At 43.5% G+C, this 21,595-nt stretch overlaps 1 protein-coding gene across 3 annotated transcripts in view; it reads left to right on the top strand.

Moving 5' to 3' along the window:
• The window catches only part of LOC126298970 (calcium uptake protein 3, mitochondrial), a 613,695-nt gene that overhangs the window by 265,529 nt on the left and 326,571 nt on the right, over positions 1 to 21,595 (top strand). The window lies entirely within an intron of this gene.

Raw genomic sequence — 21,595 nt, 5'->3', positions numbered from 1 at the left:
AGTGGTTAGACACTGGACTCGCATTCGGGAGGACGACGGTTCAATCCCGCGTCCTGCCATCCTGATTTAGGTTTTCCGTGATTTCCCTAAATCGCTCCAGGCAAATGCCGGAATGGTTCCTTTGAAAGGGCACGGCCGACTTCCTTCCCCGTCCTTCCCTAATCCGATGAGACCGATGACCTCGCTGTCTGGTCTCCTTCCCCAAACCAACCAACCATACTGTCCACAAATCGTTCTGCCGTCTTCGCAAAATGAAATAAATGTAATTTTAAGGAAATTTAAAACAACTGTAAAATGTTGTGTAAAGTGTCTTATCTTAAAAAAAATTGTACTGATTCCACAACTTGTCTTACGTTTCGCGTTACAGCCATATTTCCAAAGTTATGGATAACAAAATATTGAGTTTAATATGGTTATTTATGTCATTAATATTAATTTACCTTACGTGTTTGTGAGCTAGCTGTACTGAGTGGTTATAATTAAAGTGCAGCTACTCAGAGAGGTCTATTGTGGGCTGTAATTATCGTATGGTGTAGCGATACTTAGTAGATATTCTGATGCATTAATGCGTAACCAGCCCGCATCTCGTGGTCGTGCGGTAGCGTTCTCGCTTCCCACGCCCGGGTTCCCGGGTTCGATTCCCGGCGGGTCAGGGATTTTCTCTGCCTCGTGATGGCTGGGTGTTGTGTGATGTCCTTAGGTTAGTTAGGTTTAAGTAGTTCTAAGTTCTAGGGGACTGATGATCTTAGCAGTTAAGTCGCATAGTGCACAGAGCCATTTTGAAGGTTGGATTAAGCAGATGTTTGACTGGGCTAGTGACATGAGCTGGTGCCCCATCTTGCATGAAAACAGTATTTTCCACACAGCGCACTCTTTCATAGCAGGAATCACATACGGTATAAAGAGGCCTCGATAACATGCAGACGTCACGGTACACCTGACATGTCCTCTGCGTGTGTTCTTTTCAAGGAAGACTGGACCGAGAATATAGATGCTTGTGAATCCACACCACACCGGTCACATACGGTGATTACAATGGCTCTTTGTTCATAACATGCGTTTTAACATCACCCAAAATTCGGCAGTTCTGTGTATTCACTGCACCCTATAGTATAAAATGTGTCTCGTCACTCCCTAGACTATTACTTGGCCACATGTCATCAGCTTCGGTATTACCAGAAACCGAAGAGTAAATTCAGAACGTTGGTGTGGATCGTGAAGTTTCAGATGCTTCACCATCTGGGTCTTGTACAGGTACCTGTGTAAAACAGACCGCAAAACTTCCAGTACTGTTGACCATGGGATGGACTGTTCTCGTGCCTCTGCACTAGCATTACCCAAGGCAAGTGCTGCATGCTCATTTACAGCAACAGCAACCTCGTCAGCAAATTACACTTGGACAGGACGGCATACTGTTCCAGGTGCCACACCATGCTCACCCGTACTTTCGAATTTCATTATCATCTTTAAACTATTAATGACATAGGCCCTCTCCTCAGACCTTTCAGTCGACGATACTCTCAATGCAGGGCTGTAATTGCTGCTGTTCATGTAAAGCAGGTCCACAAACAGCACACGGTCTCTGTTCTCGATAGCCGTACTGTTCTCTCACGTTACGGCTTGTCAGATGAAAGCCTGAATCTCATACCATCATACAGTGTACAGCATCAGAGTTGTGCCAGGTGGCCAAAATTGTAGGTAATGGCCGCGGTGGTCTCACGGTTCTAGGCGCGCAGTCCGGAACCGTGAGACTGCTACGGTCGCAGGTTCGAATCCTGCCTCGGGTATGGATGTGTGTGATGTCCTTAGGTTAGTTAGGTTTAAGTAGTTCTAAGTTCTAGGGGACTGATGACCACAGCAGTTGAGTCCCATAGTGCTCAGAGCCATTTGAATTTTTTGGAGGTAATTTGTTTTCCAGCGTAAATCGGTGCCCCATTAATGCACGAGCATATCGACCATGTTTCATTGCCATACTATAATTATAACCCACACTAGACCTCCGTGAGTAGCTGCACTTTGATGATAATCATCCGGTAGATGTAAAACTGTATCTTTTGTCCTCTAACATTAGCTGGATGACCTGTTGTTGTTGTTGTTGTTGTTGTTGTTGTTGTCTTCAGTCCTGAGACTGGCTGACCTATATATTTGTAAACATCTTTTAATTGGATTTTGATATTGCACAGTGGATTACTTTGTCCATAAGTGATACAGTTTTGCAGTTCGCCTGAAGAGTATGTCTCCCCATGAATCCTGTTATCCTATGATGATCTTCAGTTGTTAAAGATACTCAATTTATGATAACAACATATGGGGTAATGGGTTTATCTGCTTACAACATTTCGAAATACCGAGGACTTACACAGATCTCAAAATACAATTTCAGAAGGTTTGTCTGGTAGGTAGGAAATCGACAGATATCTGAAAATACATTTTCAGAAGGTTTATTACGTATCTGCGGAGTCAGCATTCAGCAATGTTGTGTGGATGTTAGAAACATGTCTTGTGTATAACAGATTTAGAATTTACGAAATATCAAATCAGTTTAAAGTAGTCTGCTGCAAGATGTTGCAATCGACTTTTGTCCCATAATAGATAATCGATAACTTAAATTATAACTCAATACCGAAAGTAAACCTACGTACTATTTATTGGTTACCGATGTTATTGTGGCTAACCCTTGTAAAAAGACGTAAACGTTACATATGTTTGGTCGGTAACACAAATTACTCATTAATTTTCAATATGTGTTGTCTTTTACGAGTTAACTAAGAACGAAGAGTGAATATTTCTGTTCGCTCCTCTACGCTCTTTAGCTTTTCTGCCTTCCTGATGAATATGATTTGGGACTGTATTTTCGTAGGAGGGAAGTGTTTCCTCGCGCAAGACTCTTTGAAGTGTGCTCAACAATATATAAAGGCATAGTTAATTACGACAGATTCGAGACACAGTAACAAACTTCAGCGCGATGGTTGGTTCTTTTCTCATTATCAAGCCCTAAAGACACAATCGGAAATATCTAGATTCTTCCAGGTGTACTCCTGTGGCCCACGAAAAAATTGCATTCCACACATGTATGGAATACGGTTTTGCTAAATTGTCTCATTTCCGGTGGTTTTTCATGCACGTGTAAAACTCGACGTAGCAGCACATTAACGGAATAACAGGGCACGTAATAGTCGGAGTGTCGTCAGGCGAATGTTGGAGATAAGACAAGGAAGTTCATTATTCGAAGTGATCGTGCAGGATTTATTCTGGAGCTTTCAAATTTCTTACATTGGGTACAGCTGTGATTGATTACGGTCGTCGAACATTCTTTGCTGATTTGTGTCGCTTCTGTAGCATTGGAATGGGAGTAGGTTTTAAATGTTATTATTTATCATTTGCGTCCTACATATTGGTGTCCAAAATTAAAGCAACAAACCACTATTTCCCGGTCCTGTGATTAATTCATTATATAATCATACAGACTGTCGAGAGATGTCCGTACGATCGTGTCCTGCCCGGAAGATGGCATTATGGTCAACGGACAACCACACCAACGATTACCTCAGGGAACCTGTCGAACGGGATAGTGTTTGCCGGTTAGTCCCGCATTCGCAATCGCTGTCTACACAGTCACAGACTATGCAGTATGGCACAGACAAGACGCCTATCAGGCTCTCTGCAATGGAGGGCCATGAGAAGAATGGAAGCAGGACAGTTGCAAAGCGATGTGGCCCGATGTCTTAGTGTGAATCTTTCTGTTTATCGGATGTGGCGACAAGTCAGAGATCTTAACTGTATCCCGAAGACCAGGGCGGGTTCGATCACACGTAACATCAGAAAGAGAGAACTGTTACTTGGCTGCAAGGGCACGATGGTACCGTCTTAGTACTGCACGGCAACTGGCATCTGACCTCGCAGGGTCGAAAAGTGGGCCAATGTTCTTCTCACAGATGAGTTCCGATTTGGTCTTGGTCTGGACGGTGATTATCGACCCATGGAACACGATTTCGGGACCCAACCATTGTGGAAAAAGACTGGTATCGAGGATAGGTCCCTGATGGTGTGGGCAGGCTTTATGTTGACCACTTTGACACCTCTTCACGAAAGTGCACGGTTAAATCGACATGCTTTAACTTCTGTCAGGTATCGTGATGAGATATTGTGAGCTAATGTGCAGTTCTTACGAGGTGCTGTAGACCCAGACTTCGCTGTGGACCCAGACTTCGCATTGCTGGATGATAGTGCTCGACCTCGTAGAGCACGCGTGGTTGATGTTTTCCTGGAAATGGAAGATATTGCACACACGACGTAACCTGATTGCTCTCTCGATATGAATCATATAGAGCACGTGAAAAAATCAAATGGCTCTAAGCTCTTTCGGACTTAACATCTGAGGTCATCAGTCCCCTAGACTTAGAACTACTTAAATCTAACTAACCTAAGGACATCACACACGTCCATGCCCGAGGCACGATTCGAACCTGCAACATAGCAGCAGTGCGGTTCCGGATTGAACCACCTAGAACCGCTCGGTCACAGCGGCCGGTAGAGCACGTCAGGGATGCTCTAGGGACACGGGTTGCATCACGTCAGCATCTACCAACAACTCTCCAAGACTTGCGAGCAGCGTAGCAGAAAGAATGGACTTTATTGCCTGAGCATGACATTGATGACATCATTGACAGATGCCCTGTCGTCAGACCTGTATTGCTGCCAGGGGTGGTCACACCCCATACTGAGCGCATTGACCAGTTTTCGTAATGTGTGTGTGTAAATCCGTTAAGTTGGAAAAAGGAAGAACATTTTTGTCTACCGTTACGCATGTTGCAGTTGTTTACGTTCTGTATTCTTTATGTTTTTGCTACTTTACTATCAGCTGATTATACTATTTTGTGGCAAAATAAACGCAACATTGCAAAATTTCGGTTTGTTGCTTTAATGTTGGACACCAGTGTAGATACGGGGTACAAGTTTAGAAGAGGGAAGTCAATGGTAATAAAAAAGCAGATATAATGTACGATGAGTGTATTTATAAATGACAAAATTGTAGTACTGATGTGGTGCATGCAAGGCTTAGTGATCGAAAAGTGAAGTAAAAAAAAAGTGCACAAAAACTTAAATGCCGTTTTACTTTAAGGTGTAAATGAAGGGCGTGGTTATCTTGTTACACCGTACGTAGCACTAACAAACAAACATACCACAAACAGTTTCCTTTGTCTGACTCATTGCATGAAGACTATTTGTCTGTAAAAGGACCATGGTAACCAGTGTAGGTCTTCTTCTCTACGTTATCAGATTCACACAATGCACTACTTGAAAAACGAGAAACGGGGCGTGATAATCATCACATTACGCGTGCAGTCATGCAAGTGTGTAGTGAAGGATCTTCTGATCGTTCCTCGCCTGACCGCTCCTTGCTTGAACACACAATACAAACATTTCTAGCGACAGGATATTTGAACATTACAAAATGTAAACGTCACAAAGCTGTAACCATGGAACAGATTTTTTTTATTTTTGTTATTTTTGCGTCTTTAGCACAAAATCTGTATGCCAGAACGAGTCTTCAGTGGAAGTGATGTCAATCAACAAAGCGCTTTGCGAATTCCACAAAAAGTTCACACTTATCACATTTGACTTACCAGGAGATATACGACGAAGCGTTTCGAAAACGGAACAGATCGCTGAAAGGGATGCGGGCTAATACGTACAGGTGAAATGCTGCTCAACAAGATCGTGTCAAAGAATGAAGCGCTGTTTATATACGATGTGCAGAATGTCTACACCCTGTCCTTTCTATTCTTATATCAGTATTTCAATCTTTTTATAATGCATTTCGCTGCATTCTAGATGATTTTGTGGGTACAATTTTCTGTGGTTGTCAACTTACGCGCGTTTCCTTAGTCTAGCACAGGCTAATCTTCATTTTTTTGCCCACGTAATATGAACGACATTATTTACAGATGGTCGTGGTTAGAGTGCCTTAAAGCATTAGAGTCACATTACAGGGCTTGAGGATCCTAAACTAATGATTTGAGTCGAGGAAAATGAATATTTCTGGCGGTACGAGGGCTTGAAAGTGCATTGCGTGTGTGGCACAAATTCATAAACTGCTTATGTTTGTGGTACTATCTTCAAAAGAAAGAAAAAAACGGTATGCGATATGTACATGATGTTTGCCACTGTTTGCAATTCATGGCCGACCAGGGTGGCCGAGCGGTTCTAGGCGCTACGGTCTGAAACCACGCGACCGCTAAGGTCGCAGGTTCAAATCCTGCCTGGGGCATGGATGTGTGTGATGTCCTTAGGTTAGTTAGGTTTAAGTAGTTCTAAGTTCTAGGTGACTGATGACCTCAGAAGTTAAGTCCCATAGTGCTCAGAGCCATTTGAAACAGTTTCTTGCAATTCATGGATGGATGCCGGCGATGGAACATTGCTTGGTACAGGAACATGCAGAATTGTACACTGCGAAGAATGTTGTGTGGAGTAATGGTAGAGCAGCAATTACACTCCTATCAGCAAATTGTGCAAGAAATTGGACCAAATAATGTTGAGTCTAAAATCTACCTATGCCAGTGGACTATCCAGTGCAGTACTAGATTGCCGGACGCCCTACGTTTGTATTGTTATCTAATAAGGCCTCTCAAGCGTGAAGTTTCCAACTTAGGCAATAGCAATATGTGAGTTGATGAAAATCCATAACCCTCACTCGTCTTAGGTCAGCTGCAACAATTCCTTATCAGTTTTTGGGGTGAATCTGCTGTGTGTTTGCTGACATTCAGTTTTGGATGCTTGTTGCTTAGCTTTTATTTGAGACGTGCCTCCTCTTGTAGTCTGCGAGAAGTTGTGGCTCTAGTACGACGGAGCGCCATCCGATTGCGATATTAACGCCCACTAGAACATGAATCGGATGGGACGTTCGTGTCACAGGGCCAGCGCGTTCTACGAGTCTCACTCCTAGGGATTTATTTTTTTCTTCTTCGTTTGCTGCAGAGGTGCACGAAGTAATTGTATCAAATCCCAATAAGAACTTAACAGTAAGTCCTCAGAAAATCCTAGTTGCATGTCACATTATTCAATAGAGGATATTTATATCCGAGAGAAGATGGGGAAAGTTTTACGAAGTTAAGGTTTGTTACTTTGAACAATTGCTTTAAGTGTAACTTACATTTATCTATATTATATTGATCTCTGTCTTGCTAATTTAGCCGCGCGGGGTAGCCGTGTGGTCTGGGCGCCTTGCCACGGCTCGTGCGGCTTCCCCCGTCGGAGGTTCGAGTCTTCCCTCGGGCGTTAAAGTTAGATTAAGTAGTGTGTAAGCCTAGAGACCGATGACATTAGTAGTTTGGTCCCATAAGAACTTACCACAAATTTCCAAATTGCGAATTTAATAAACAAGACACTTTACTGTCAGTCAGTAACGTTGTTGTTGGAGCATTTAATTTGAAACTACACTGTTCAGCAACTGATTCCACAGTTCATCTTGGTACACAATAACACACAGGCAAACTGCTTATAACTCACTCATTTATAGAACCAACAATGACGCTCTTGTTGACACTAACATACAAAGTAAAAACAGTAAAAAGCCAATGGAGAGAATTGCAAAAAGAAACCCACTGCATGCATATTGGTCATTGACAAATTTTTAAAGAAAAGAGCCCGTACCTCCAGACCACGCGATATCAATATTGCTTGCAGACCACGTAATAAACACCACACATTCAGACATAACATACAGACATCGAGTGATCAATTCATAAATACACGCACTCATGCATATTTAAAATTCTCAGTGGTCCACATGAAAATAGGTATATAGGCCAAACTGGGAGATATTTTCATAAACACTATCTTAAACACATCAGTGCATACCACAAGCAATTACTCCAAATAAGCAATGACAATCAACTGTAATGACACTAAACAACCGCTCAAAGATATATAAAATGATCAAAATTACATTGAGTGGGCCATTGTTATCAAATGTATTTATAGGAGGAACTTCTAATCTTCGTGACTGGCGCAAAATATGGAAATAATTTGCTGAAAACAAGGAATAATGATTAATGTAGTTCGCAAAACAACAAAATCTCGACATTAGAATGCTTGTTTCAGTAATAACATAAACACCTGTGTGTTTCTTGAGATTTTTCTTAAAAAATCAAACTTCTTTTAACATTTGTAATATTTTCTCGTGATTTACGTAAGAAAACGTCCATTCCGTACTAAAAGTTGTCTCAACGTTATTTAAATATGTCTGTAAAACTTCAATATTTATAAGTACAATAATCTTCAACTTCAGTATAAGCATAGCTCTGTCGATGTTACTATTTTTGTTTAGCACTATGTGCTAGAAATTGTAATGCATATTCGCTCCACAATTAATAAATATGTTACTTTTATGACTATATGCTACGTAAAATAATAAAAGTTGTATCTCACAGTAAAGATCTTGCCACAACCTTACCACTTAAGTTCCAAGTAATACAAAAAACCAACCGGAGTGGCCGAGCAGTCCTAGGCGCTGTAGTCTGGAACCGCGCGACCGCTGCGGTCGCAGGTTCGAATCCTGCCTCGAGCATTCATGTGTGTGATGTCCTTAGGTTAGTTAGGTTTAAGTAGTTCTAAGTTCTAGGGGACTGATGACCTCGGAAGTTAAGTCCCATAGGGCTCAGAGCCATTTGAACCATTTTAAAACAAAAACATAACAATTTTGCCGCATATAATGAAGAAAAATAATGTATAGCTAATAAATTTATGAAACCTTATAAAATTTTAAGTTGTCGCTTAAGATACAACTTTCTAAAGTCAATAAAAACCTAAAATTCGTTTCCGACCATCTACTGTAAATTACATACTTTCATTACGGTGTACCTAGACAGGTAAACTAATTAATGGATGAGCATAAGTTTCCCAATGGTGACGCGTATAAACGTGTCCAGAATTATTGTTTAAACCATTTTGAATCATGGAAGTCTTTCGTCCCGGTTATTTTCCTTTCAGTGACGAGTAGGTAGCTGTCGTAACTTTTAGCATCGGTCGGCGGGCGCTCACGTATAGCAAACAGGCTGCGACTAAAGGAACAAAGGAAGCAGCAGACACTTCCCGCAGTGCAGGCGCCACGCCCGGGGATGCGACGGGCCCCGCGCGCCGTTTCCCGGCCGCTGCCTCGGGGGCGAAGACCGATGAAGAGGCGGCGCGCGGCTTTTCATCTGCCGTATTGTTCTGCGCCCCGCCACACAAGCACGCCTCATTAAGCCGGGTTCGACGCCCGCCACCGCCACCGACTGCGACTCCTGTGCCTTGCCGGCGGATTTGTGCTCGTCATACTATCATTTCCATTCCCCTTATCTGTCTTGTACCACTGCTCCCGACTGCCGCTGACACTTGTGTAACAGAACGTTGTTCCCAGGCTTCGCCTCTCGTTCCTGTCCCAAAAGAGATCGTAACTGCGTAAAGGGATTTATGTCGACGATGTGGATAACGTACTCACCGTCACTCTGTCATTTAGTTTTTTCTCCTTCACTTTTCTTCTCCCACCTCTCTTATCTTTCCTTTTCCTGGTCTTTCCCCTCCCCTCTTGCCCACTCTTCGCTGCTTTCCCCTATCCTCTCTCTTTGCTGGTTTTCCTCTCCCCTCTCCCATGGTTTTTCCTCTCTCCACTTCCCCACTCCCTTCTGGTCTTTCCGCTACTCTTTTCCCCAGTCTTCTCTGGTCTTCCCCTCCACTCTCTTCTCTCTCCCCTCATTCTCCTCCTCCTCCTCTGCTCTGTAATATTCTACCAGTTGCTAGTTCACTACAATTACCAGACTAAAAATACTATCAATGTTTCAGTTTCGCATTTCATTTGGATGTGCAAATGTACATTGGCTAATATTTTCCATTTAATTCTCCAGTGTACTGTGCAGTGATTCATTACACGCTATGCCGGCCGCGGTGGTCTCGCGGTTCTAGGCGCGCAGTCCGGAACCGTGCGACTGCTACGGTCGCAGGTTCGAATCCTGCCTCGGGCATGGATGTGTGTGATGTCCTTAGGTTAGTTAGGTTTAAATAGTTCTAAGTTCTAGGGGACTAATGACCACAGCAGTTGAGTCCCATAGTGCTCAGAGCCATTTGAACCATTACACGCTACAAAGGGTTGTTTGCATTTCTGAAATGACAGATCGGTCCATCAGGTTACTGTGGTACGGAAGATACTTCACTCAAATATAGAAGGGCGTTCTGAAAAATGCCTCCCGAATTTTTTATGTGAACACTCTTCAGTTTTTTAAAAATGAAACGAACATGATCAACATTATACATCATTATTCTTTATGTCTACATATTTATTTCTGGCGACTTAACATATTTCTCCTAATGAGAGACCAGTCGGTTGATACCATCACTGTAGACTGTTTTTATTTTGTTGGCGGAGCACCGTTTCATCACTTTCAAAGTGAAGTTCTCGAAGGTGTTCTTTAGTTTTGGAAACATGTGAAAATCGGATGCGGCTAAATCGAGACTGGATGGAGCACGATCGATGGCATTGAACCCAAGGCGTCGGATTGATGGAGATCCTGTGCGCGTTTGTTTTCTGGCATTGTCTTGCTGAAGGAGAGGATGCTCCCTGTTTGGATGAAGTCTTCGAATTCTAAACTCAATTCAGCACGCTGTTTCTCACCCGCCGACATAGTTACGTTACACACTGACATGTTACACGCTTCAATCCGGAGCCGTCTAGTGGCAGAGGGTAGCAACTTGCGTCAGTGAAGTGATATGTAGTATTTACAATAGAATAAAAAATTCCGAGACATTGCTTTTCAGCACGCCTTCATATAAACAACACGACCATTGACACTGCCTTTGATTTTTCATCATAATAGAGAAGGTAGCTCTCGATTACCTGAAGGTTTAGTATTTCCTTTCATGTTTTTTAGGCATATACTTCAGGCAAATAGAAAATTTGCAGAGGATTAACGCTTAGTGCACATATTGGCAGTTGACCATCGACATAATTAAATGTAATGTATTGCACATAAATAGGCGGAAAGACTTATTACTGTATGATTACACGATTTCCGAGCAGTCATTGGAGGCAGCCATATTCATAAAATATCCAGGAGTTTGCGTATGGAGCGATAGAAAGTGGGATGATAACATAGAAGTAATTGTAGGTAAAGCAGATGCCAGACACATATTCATTGGAAGAATTCTTAGGAAATGCAGTCCATCAACGGAGGAAGTAGCTTACGAACACTCGTTCCGCAAATACATGAATATTGGTCTTCAGTCTGGAATCAGTACCAGACATGACTAATAAAGGAAATTGAGAATATCTAAAGAAGAGCAGGACGTTCCATTACAGGTTCACTTAGTAAGCGCGGAAGCGTCACGGAAATCATGAGCTAACTCCTGTGGCGGACGCCACAAGAGAGGCGTACTGCATCACAGTGTGATTAATGTTAAAATTCCGAAAACATGCGTTCCTAGAAGAGTCAAACAACATATTACTTCCTCCTGCGTACGGAGGGCGTTCAGTAAGTAATGCTACACTTTTTTTTATCAGCTACACTCCTGGAAATTGAAGTAAGAACACCGTGAATTCATTGTCCCAGGAAGGGAAAACTTTATTGACACATTCTGGGGTCAGATAAATCACATGATCACACTGACAGAACCACAGGCACATAGACACAGGCAACAGAGCATGCACAATGTCGGCACTAGTACAGTGTATATCCACCTTTCGCAGCAATGCACGCTGCTATTCTCCCATGGAGACGATCGTAGAGATGCTGGATGTAGTCCTGTGGAACGGCTTGCCATGCCATTTCCACCTGGCGCCTCAGTTGGACCAGCGTTCGTGCTGGACGTGCAGACCGCGTGAGACGACGCTTCATCCAGTCCCAAACATGCTCAATGGGGGACAGATCCGGAGATCTTGCTGGCCAGGGTAGTTGACTTACACCTTCTAGAGCACGTTGGGTGGCACGGGATACATGCGGACGTGCATTGTCCTGTTGGAACAGCAAGTTCCCTTGCCGGTCTAGGAATGGTAGAACGATGGGATCGATGACGGTTTGGATGTACCGTGCACTATTCAGTGTCCCCTCGACGATCACCAGAGGTGTACGGCCAGTGTAGGAGATCGCTCCCCACACCATGATGCCGGGTGTTGGCCCTGTGTGCCTCGGTCGTATGCAGTCCTGATTGTGGCGCTCACCTGCACGGCGCCAAACACGCATACGACCATCATTGGCACCAAGGCAGAAGCGACTCTCATCGCTGAAGACGACACGTCTCCATTCGTCCCTCCATTCACGCCTGTCGCGACACCACTGGAGGCGGGCTGCACGATGTTGGGGCGTGAGCGGAAGACGGCCTAACGGTGTGCGGGACCGTAGCCCAGCTTCATGGAGACGGTTGCGAATGGTCCTCGCCGATACCCCAGGAGCAACAGTGTCCCTAATTTGCTGGGAAGTGGCGGTGCGGTCCCCTACGGCACTGCGTAGGATCCTACGGTCTTGGCGTGCATCCGTGCGTCGCTGCGGTCCGGTCCCAGGTCGACGTGCACGTGCACCTTCCGACGACCACTGGCGACAACATCGATGTATTGTGGAGACCTCACGCCCCACGTGTTGAGCAATTCGGCGGTACGTCCACCCGGCCTCCCGCATGCGCACTATTCGCCCTTGCTCAAAGTCCGTCAACTGCACATACGGTTCACGTCCACGCTGTCGCGCCATGCTGCCAGTGTTAAAGACTGCGATGGAGCTCCGTATGCCACGGCAAACTGGCTGACACTGACGGCGGCGGTGCACAAATGCTGCGCAGCTAGCGCCATTCGACGCGCCAACACCGCGGTTCCTGGTGTGTCCGCTGTGCCGTGCGTGTGATCATTGCTTGTACAGCCCTCTCGCAGTGTCCGGAGCAAGTATGGTGGGTCTGACACACCGGTGTCAGTGTGTTCTTTTTCCATTTCCAGGAGTGTAGTTTCTATTGAAGAAGTGCGGAATTCGTTGTGAGACATTGCAGAATATTACCGCCTCAGCCACTAACGTTGCATGAAGTTTCGGTAGGTAGCGGCGCTATATGTAGCCTTTAGAATGTCGTCTGTAACAGAGGAGCGTTTCAGAGAGCTCTCACTTAGTTTCTTTTCGGCGGAAAATCAAATCATGGCAGATATTCATGGGCACTTGGAGAACGTCTACGGAGATATGTCATTGAAGAAAAGTACGGTGAGTCGTTGAGCGAGGCGTCTGTCATTATCGTAACGAGGTCGCTCGAACATGTCCCATCTCCCACGTGCCTGTCGACAGCGCGCAGCTGTGACTCCTGCAATGTTGGAACGTGCGGACACTCTCACTCAAGGTGATCGACGGATCTCTCTCTCTCTCTCTCTCTCTCTCTCTCTCTCTCTCTCTCTCTCTCTCACGCACGCAAATATATATCTCACACACCTCGCTGGTGAGCTGGACGTCTCTGTTAGTAGTGCTGACACACTCGTCCACCAGTTCGGGTACTCAAAGATGTGTGCTCACCGGGTTCCTCGCAGCCTTACAGAAGACCATAAAGAGCAACGATCTGTGCGGAACTGCTTGTGCGTTACTAGGCTGAGAGTGAAAATTTTTCTCGAACATCGTCACTGGCAATGGAACATGAGTTAATCACTTCGAACCGGAAACACAACGGCAATCCATGGAGTGGCACCATACCAGCGCTCCTCTGAAGAAAAAGTTCAAAGCCTCACCATCAGACGGTAAAGTCAGGGTGACGGTCTTCTGGGACTCTGGAGGGTTTTTTTCTGTTTGAATTCCATCATAGTGCAGTGATCAACTCTGAAGAAACGACATCAGCATGTTCGTCGCCACAAGAATGCAAACGAACTTCCCCATTACAACGCAAGGGCTCACACAAGTCTGCGCGCCCGAGAAGAGCTCACGAAACTTCACTGGTCTGGTCTTCCTCATCCAGTCTACAGCTCGGATCTCGCACCTTCCTACTTCCATCTGTTTTGCCCAATGAAGGATACACTCCGCGGAAAGCAGTACGTTGATGATGGGGAAGTTATGCAGCAAGACATTGGCTCCGACGTGAGCCAGTACAGGGGTACCTACCGTGCGGGAATACAGACCCCCCAGAAAGGTGGGGTAAGATTGTCACATTGAACGGGCATTATGTTGGAAAAATAGAGTTTTCTAGCCAGAAGAGTGGGGAATAATGTGGTGTTTTAGAATCTTGAAAAACAAAAACAATCTGCTAAAAAAAAAAAGTGTTGCGTTACTTACTGAACGCCTCTTGTATATCTCAACAGAAGACAGGCAGTTACCAACAATCTTCCCTTCCGTGAACCATTCGAGACGAACGACAAAGGGGGGGGGGGGGTGGCGAGGAGCTACAGAGGATCGCAAAGTATCCTCCCTAGAAACGGTGACGTGGTTTGTGGAGCACAGATATCGAGCCTGCCGCAGTGGTCAAGCGGTTCTAGGCGCTACAGTCTGGAACCGCGCCACCGCAACGGTCGCAGGTTCGAATCCTGCCTCGGGCATGGATGTGTGTGATGCCCTTAGGTTAGTTAAGTTTAAGTATTTCTAAGTTCTAGGTGACTGATGACCACAGATATTAAGTCCCATAGTGCTCAGAGCCATTTGAACCCATACATGAGATGCGTATCTTCCAACGCTACATCAGTGAACGTATCCATTCAGATGTGTGTCACTCTTAACGTACAACCAACACAATCGCAAAAACAAACCCGAGAGAAAACGTTGACGTACTGAACGAAAGTTTGAAGCGAAAAGTAAAGATCAGGTTCTGCGAGTGAATCGAATAAATTTGTTTCCAAACAGAATACACAACGTATTCTGTAGACATCTGCGCAGTTGTACAGATGTGTTCAGTAGAATGCAGACAAATGGGGGTAATAAGCGAAATACAATTAATGTTTAATGGACAACAGAAGACCACGGGTCTTATCCACTTCGGAGCGGTACTGTTGCTTACTAGGAAGCAGTAGGGAAAAAAAGCCAAAAGCCGTTTCGTTTTTTCTTAAATCTAAAGTATCATGTTGTGTGAGAAGCGCGTGTAAGGCATTTTTTTAAATTATAGTTGTCTTGTTCTTTACTTTTAAATTTTATTGATTGCGTGTACGAGCGCGACTGTTCCTTGACGTCTGTTTCTGTGTAGATGCGTTAGCATTGCTCGAATTCCTAAGAGAATCAATCATTTGCGAGTAGTGGGTTAGTGGACGGGAGACGCTTCATGGCAGCGTGCGATAAGTCAACAACGGAAAGCGCGTCCGGAAAGCGGCTACGGCAACTGTTATAGAGAAGCGGAGCATATAGGTTCGAGTCCCGGTCCGGAACAAATTTTCAGCTTTCGGCATTGGATTATCACAATGCCCTGTGCGGCAGAAAGTCACAAGTTCCCCACACTCCCTATCCCTTTCCTTCCTCATCGTCTATTTCACATATAAGAAATAATCTTCAAACTTAACCTTTCCGTCATCTTTTCGCCCACTTCTTTTTTTCTGCGGTGTTGGCGTTGTTATATGGGTTGAGGCAATGCTAGTCACAGATGGTCACTTAATGGGTTTCTAGACGCCACCATTCCCCTGGGGACGAAATCTGTGTGCACCATCTGCCTGCGTCTAGAATAAATCTCATGTATAAGTATGAGAACGTCTTCGAAATGTTTTGCGTAGAGTGTATCTGAGGCGGAACCTAGCTAACTCGATATGGAAAATCGCCCATCCCTCGTCGTTAATCCGCCTCGCGGATTTGACCCGGGGCAGTCTCGCTTCCCCGAATCCCGGGAGCTGTGTGCTAACCCCTCGGATATCCGGGCGGCATTAATCTCGTCTGCAGTGAAACTTCATTGTTATTGAAGCTATGGATGTTTAACCACACTGCTACCAGTCTGTTGAAGTTTTCGGAAAACATCAGATCTCTCTCCAAATGCCCGCATCTCGTGGTCGTGCGCTAGCGTTCTCGCTTCCCACGCCCGGGTTCCCGGGTTCGATTCCCGGCGGGGTCAGGGATTTTCTCTGCCTCGTGATGGCTGGGTGTTGTGTGATGTCCTTAGGTTAATTAGGTTTAAGTAGTTCTAAGTTCTAGGGGACTGATGACCATAGATGTTAAGTCCCATAGTGCTCAGAGACATTTGAACCATTCTCTCCAAATGAATTTATTTGAATCCAGATCCAGCTATCCCGACCGTGATTCCTATATTACTGAAGTGAAATCTGAGTAGGTTTCAACTCTCTCTTTACCATTTTTCGTCGTATAGCAACTACATTGCCGAGCCTTTTATCAGATCAAAGGAATGAGCCATCAAAGTGCTCATCGTTTAAATATTTTTGTTCGTGAAAGTGCCACAAATGAACTAATTCGAATGGCAAGCGAAGTATTTACGGGCGGCTTCCAATGTCTCTCCAGCCGTACCCTTCTGTTTACCTTGTATTCAAAATTAACGAGACGTAATTCACGTTTGATACTGAGGAGGTCAGGCATTATTTGCGAATATATGAAAGAATGACGTAGCTGTATTAAAAAGGAGCAAGAAATAAACAAGCCGCAAAATACTCTGTTAGAAAAATGTAGGTATCTTTGAAGAAGCTCTAGTCTTCGATGATTATCATCTTATACTAACATGTTAAAAGCTGTAGAATATTTTTTAATTTTTTTGTTTCCATTACTCAGTCGAAAGTAAATTTCCTTAAGGGACAGTTTGCTGTTTATTAATATCTATCAATTAAATTATCAAGGTTCATTACTATTGCTTTCTACTAATGTTTCACATTTGCGCAGTAATACCCAAGGCCTCTTATATCATTTTACTTGCGTTAAGTGTGTTCAACACTTTCAGTGTTTTCGTTTATATCACTGTTTACTTTTGTAACTTGCTTACTTTACTTCCGAAATATAAGCGTCACCTTTCTTTCTTCACTGCTTTTGTTGAAATTACGACAGTATTGTAGTTGTATTGTTTTACAGCTATTTAATTAATGGTTCTGTTAATTTTGACGTACAAACAGTGGATAACTATACATCCTGTAGAAATGGAATGTATACTACATAGGCCATACGTCATTTATTTATGTGAGAAACCTGCTATATGCTGCCTTGCGGAGGTACTAAAACTTCATTAATGTTCAAATGCAACTAATATTGTACTAAACTTGGCACTTCCGTTAGAACTATTTAGTTTTGAATTCTTGTTAGCTATGTTAACACTCGCTATACACTTCGAAGGGGAGGGACTAAGATGTGGGTCACCAGTTTTCATTAGTTTTTGCAAGGCGTTTTGTATTGAAAATGGACAAGTGTTTTGGTTATTTGCTAAAAACTATACGTAGGTTCTGAAAAACCGTGATCAAACCTGAGGACAGAAGATCGTCTGGAAACAAACATTTTTTATAAATATATTTTTCGGTCGAAAGTTCATAATGTTAGAGTTGTTAAAGTTTTGTGTTTTCATGTTGTAGTTTGGGTACACGACATTCACGGTATCTAATAGGACGAGATCGACGGTCTTGTGGTCAAGATATTTGACTACCAATCTACTGGTCCATGTTAGATTCTCGATCGTGGCCTTTTTTTTCATTGGGTAATTTTTTCCGTTTATCTGATAGTATTCTGGTTTTGGGAATACCCTTCTTTCCTTTTCTTGAAGTAAATCTCTGAAGGTTTCACTAATATTCAAATAAGGTTATGTAATGTATTTATAGTTATTTTCTTCGTAATACATGACGCACTACGATAGAACTTACGAAGATGATGACGATGATGATCAAAATGGTTCAAATGGCTCTGAGCACTATGGGACTCAACTGCTGTGGTCATTAGTCCCCTAGAACTTAGAACTACTTAAACCTAACTAACCTAAGGACATCACACACATCCATGCCCGAGGCAGGATTCGAACCTGCGACCGTAGCAGTCGCACGGTTCCTGACTGCACGCCTAGAACCGCGAGACCACCGAGGCCGGCGATGATGATCACGAGACCTGCACAGTGAAAGTGATACGAACGAAACGTACCTCTCTTTGTCAACAGTGTGACGTTTATATTTTCTGACAATTTTATCGCTCGACTTCAAAATCAGCAACATCGCTGCAGAGGAGAGAATTACAAGATATAATGGATACAATAAAAATTTATGCATAGATCCATAACCATTTGTCCACGCGTGTCTTTCAAGGTATGTTTTTATACGCTTGGTACGGATCCAGATTGATATTTGTTAGATCGCATTTTAACAACGAAAATCAGATACGTTTTCCGCGAACAGTGTACCAGAAAACATGTCAATGTGGCAAGATTTTGTTTCTGTGTTGCACACGGTGCGAGAAACATTTTTGTTTTGGCTATTTCTATGATATGTTTCAGCCCCACTGATTGTAAGAACGCTGACGGATAGGCGATCAGTTAGGATTATGCAGTGGTTTGCTTTAGGAGTTATTTTTGTTGTGTATCAAGATGAGAATATCTGTCAGTAGATTATATATATTTATTTGATTAATGAATCACTCCTACTGACGTTTTTCTTCAAGAAAGCAAAAAAAAAAGTAATCCAAGTATCAGAATATTATCAGTTATATTGAAGAAATATCGAATAAAAAAAAACTCTACCAAGAATCGAACACGGATCATCAGTATCCTAGGCTAATGCCTTACCACTCGTCCGCCGACCCCGTTCTGCTGAACACGTACAATGCTGGGTACACAAGCTACAGCATAAAAAACATAAAAACGTTAATAACTCGAACATTATTATCTATGGAACCCCTATTATATTTTTTAAAATGTTGTTTTAGACGATCATGCACTGCATAGCATCTAAAATATGAATTTCCGTCATCAAGTAGGGAGTGTTTAGCAAAAATCTTAAACATGTAACTTTTGTGTTAGCTGAAGAGCCAACACCGTGTTACGAGTGGAGGCCGAAATACACGCGTTTTAGCTCACACAGGCTGGGGTGAGGAGGGAAGAACTATACTGACGTGAGGTCTGGAACATGACAAGGAGTCAGAATTCAGAAAGCGGACGTAATTAGTTTGATACTTAACTTTAATCCATTAATGACGAACGTCGCTCTTGACGGTACGTGATTCACAATATTATCTGCTCAGAATGTATTCTTGAAGATAGTTATTATAGTAACTGAATATGGCGCCTTGCTAGGTCGTAGCAAATGCCGTAGCTGAAGGCTATGCTGAACTGTCGTCTCTGCAAATGAGAGCGCATGTAGACAGTGAACCATCGCTAGCAAAGTCGGCTGTACAACTGAGGCGAGTGCTAGGGAGTCTCTCTAGACTAGACCTGCCGTGTGGCGGCGATCGGTCTGCAATCACAGATAGTGGCGACAAGCGGGTCCGACGTATATTAACGGGCCGCGGTGACACCACAGGAACTCTTTATTTTCCGTATAGAACGTCCTAGCAAAACTTGAATAAAATCGGTAGTCCAGATGTAAGACCCTCCCCTTGTTAGGTAAGAACACAAATTAGTGTGTTTAAGTTAAGGCAGGAAGTGGATTAGGCCGTCTTCGATATTTGTTCTTTTGTATATCTTTCCATGTTTTACTACTGTGATGGAAAGCCTGTTGGAAATGTGATAATTCTGGTTTCAATTATTGTCCCGTTCGTTCCGTGTTAGAGGATCAGTTGTGGAAACCTTTACTTCCAGTGTACAGTCATTGAGGACTGAAATGACATAAAAACCCGCCAAATTTTAAACAACGGCTTCTTAACAATAGATTCGTTGGTATGCAACTGAAGGCATTTAGGATCGTATTATCTATTCTCAATAATGACGTTATGCTATATGAGGAAAGTGGGTCCTTCTGAAGGTAATTTAAGATTTGCCTAGAAAGTTCCACATTTGTGTTTCCCGTGTGTGAACGTCCCTTCTCGTGGAAAATCTTTTTCTGTCTTTGTAGTCGACAGTGAGAATAATGTTTATTTTAATCATGAGGTGTCTGGTTATAGCCGATGAAATGGGTTTTCAAATGCATTTTAGATTCTTCTGTAAACATTGATTCCCGTCACATTTTTGTCCTTCGAAGTTTTACCGCATTACAGTGACTAGACCACTGCGCTTACCTTCGCTATCGTGGTAGCTAATCCACATCGCCGCACGCAATCTCATCCAATGGTTAGTCACCGCGGCTACCGACGATGGAGGAGGAGACTCGTCATCGCTATATGAGTGGATTGCGGATGGTATGCGGTCGTAGGACACACATACTACTCACGAATTTTGTACACGTATGTCTATACAGTGGTTTGCGCAATGAGTAGGCCGTACATGAGGCTCTAGTGATATCATCGGAAAGATGATATCGATCCTGATATTCACGTAGATGTTTCCATGCGGTAAGGTGCAAATAACGTTACATACTCGTTCTCACATTTCAATGGCCAACGAGTTGGAATAACAAGTTCTCGGCACAACTTATTCGTCCAGTGTCAGACATAACGTTACCCATCACGAGAAGGTAATGTGCCAATATGCAAGGATTAGAAGAAACGTCGGAAGGGATATGAAAACCTGTTTGAAGCGCTATACCCTCTAGTTGCCACATGCACCTGCCATTTTCCTGTGGTTCAAATGGCTCTGAGCACTATGGGACTTAACTTCTGAGGTCATCAGTCCCCTAGAACCTAGAACTACTTAAACCTAACTAACCTAAGGACATCACACACATCCATGCCCGAGGCAGGATTCGAACCTGCGACCGTAGCGGTCGCGCGGTCCCTGACTGTAGCGCCTAGAACCGCACGGCCACTCCCATTTTCCTGTGTTTGTGTGTAATACCGCGTTTTGATCCAGTCCTTCTACCAACCGCTCTCAAGCTGTCACCCTCCCCCACCCTTTTCCTCTCATGTGTGTATTCCCCCCCCCTCTCCCCCCCACACGATTCCACAAATGTAGCACATATGTTAGAATGACCAGATGATGAATTAATTCGAAATTATGATCACCACTTTCTAAATTTATTTCATTAATAATGACGCGTTCTCGTGGTTAGCGCATCTTCAGGTTATCTGTAATTCGTACTAACAATCTTTTAGATAACAGTTCATTCGCGAACCTAACTAGATCCGATCAATGAGACAGCTAAACTGTAGGCGAGAAGTAAAGTGATTCACATACTTTGAACAGCGAAGACAGCATTAGTCGTGTTTACAAGCTATTGATATAGTGGCTTTAAAGCGAAGGCCGCAATCGTCAAATGTAAACATAGGAAAGCCTGAAATGAAATGGCCAGTGAAAACCTGTAAGTTAAAGGCAATATTTGTTTACAACTGTGTTTCATGGCTGTGATCCTTAACCTATCTTCGCAACGCATATTGCGATGTTTTGATGAGTTTCTTTTTTTGGTTTCAGTCCTGCGCTCGAACAGATTTAATGTCTTATTAATGTTTTAATTTTGCGCTGTTAACTTAGAGTTATCCATCTTCCATTTCAGGCTTTCCAATATTTATATTTGACGACTGCGGCCTTCGCTTTAATGGCATCATATCATTGGCTTTTAAATATGATTAATGTGGCCTCCGCTGTTCAAGGCAAGCGAATCACTTCATTTCTCACCATTAGCTTAGCTTTCCATTGGCCAGTGCTT

The sequence above is a fragment of the Schistocerca gregaria genome, chromosome X (assembly GCF_023897955.1).
Source record: "Schistocerca gregaria isolate iqSchGreg1 chromosome X, iqSchGreg1.2, whole genome shotgun sequence".
Classification (NCBI taxonomy): Eukaryota; Metazoa; Arthropoda; class Insecta; order Orthoptera; family Acrididae; genus Schistocerca; species Schistocerca gregaria.
This window is presented reverse-complemented; position numbering and strand designations above follow the sequence as displayed.